Below are 2170 nucleotides of genomic sequence, written 5' to 3'. Positions count from 1 at the left end.
CTAATCAACTTGAACAAGTTTTGCCACAATAAAATTTGACCTAGTTTCAACTTGCTAGAACCGAGTTGTTTTCTTCCGCCGTTTGTTTTTCCGTCGTCTGTTCGGTTCTTCCTTTGCAACCGGAGTTCTTAAGTTGAACTTTCTGGTTTGTTCTCTTGTTCGAGTTTTACCTGTGCATTAGATGAGTACTTATTGTGTGCTTGTTGTTTGTCTGCGATAGATCACCCGGATTGCGCTGCTTGTTACTTCGAAACCCTAGGTCTCGCGGATCATCAGCAAGGCAAGTAACACTTTGATCATACCTTTTCTACAACCCATGTTTTATTGCATTAGATCAATCCTCTCACATTGCATGATTAGGATCTAATTAAATTGTGGGATGGGACGTAGATGAGGTAGTACCTATTACCTGTATTATTATGAAACCTTTGGGAGTTACTTCTACGTTTGCTTATTATGCCATGCTATGCTAGTAGACATGGATTGGGTGAGTGATATCCATGACAGATGTGAGTTTGTTAATTTAAATGGTTTACTTAAGGTGGCAACTTAAATACACATCTGGGTGGATTGAGGCACCTGATGTCTATCGGGACTTGCCTGTTTTTATTTCGGACCGCCACCCAGGCTCAAAGGGATCATAAGATCATTCATGCTAGTAACTTCCGTGTGCAGCCACAAGCCATTATGGGCTCTAGCATAGTTGACTAAGTTGTGCGAACTCTTACGGGTAGACTAGCAGATGTAGGGGAAAGTAGGTGTACCGGTCTACCCACATGTAAGGTGCTAGCGCTTATGAAAGACTGTGTCTCGGTCATCCGTCTTCTCAAACACCATGTAGTGCGAGAAACCAAACGAAGGCGATCGAGTCTTGTGGGGAAAAGTGCGCAAACCTCTACAGAGTGTACAAACTAATCATGATTAGCCGTGTCCCCGGTTATGGACAACTTGAGTATCTAGTACTTGAATATCATGTGAATCTCATCACGTTACTTCTAATTAATGTTGCTGGGGTTTAATTACTTAATTGGGATCGGAATGCTGTCAACCATTCTCGATGTTTAACAACTACCATGATAGTTAAATAAATTTATTCCTTTGCAGTAGGGAAAAACTGGCTTTACGCAAAACTGTAACCATAGAGCTTTCCACCAGCCATATATGCATATAGTATAGCTGTTTCATTCCATTACTCTCTATGTGTTACATTGCCAACATATTCCATGTGCTGACCCATTTTCGGGCTGCAACTTTCCTGTTGCAGACTTTTCAGACGACGAGTAAGGTGCTTTTAGGTTGTGGTTCTATACTCAGTGATGCTGTTGGAGTTGATGGACCCATTTATCTTCCGAGTCTTTCGCTGTTATCGTTATTAGATGGCCTTAAGCCATATTTATTGTAATAAGTTCTCTTTGAGACAACGATGTAATAAGTGTGTGATTGCCACTCTGCTATAAATCCTTCGATGTACTGTGTGGTGTCAGCATTACTGATCCAGGGATGACACCGGAGCACAGTAGACTTGATCCATTCGGGTCGGGTCGCCACAGAGATGGTATCAGAGCACACGCTGACTGTAGGACACGACCACTAAGTTAAAGCCATAGAACACCACTCTCTTCTCATTTTCTAACTCCTCATATTTTCTACTCTTTTAGGATGACGAACGCGAAGATTAAGTACGTTCAATCGGATGAAGGCACACCTTTTGGATTTCACTTGAAGGAAGTCACCAAGTACCTGAACATTGGATTACCAAGCTTCACGGGAACCTTCAACGCCACTCTGCCTGAAGAGGAGCGCTGGAAGATTCAAGCTCACGTTCCGGGAAGGACATTCGCGCCAATCACGAAGCCTATAGATAGTGTTTTCAATGCACCAACCTGGAGTCTGGGAAGGAGCATGGCAGCTCATATCACCATAGGACGCATTGGAGAAGTTTATCAAGAAGACCTCAAGGACACTATCTACCAGATTTGCGGACGCCGAGATGAACAATGGGAGTTAGTCAGCACCAAGAAGGATAGATCCATTGCATCTTTCATCCAGGAGTTAAACCAGCACATTCGACGCCATGAGAACCAGATGTGCAATGATATGATAGAGTTGAAGAATGCGAAGGCAAGGATCATCGAGCTAGAAGGAGAACTGAAGTCTACATGCAAGGACT

This window comes from Triticum dicoccoides, chromosome 7A (assembly GCF_002162155.2).
Source record: "Triticum dicoccoides isolate Atlit2015 ecotype Zavitan chromosome 7A, WEW_v2.0, whole genome shotgun sequence".
Taxonomy (NCBI): Eukaryota; Viridiplantae; Streptophyta; class Magnoliopsida; order Poales; family Poaceae; genus Triticum; species Triticum dicoccoides.
This window is presented reverse-complemented; position numbering follows the sequence as displayed.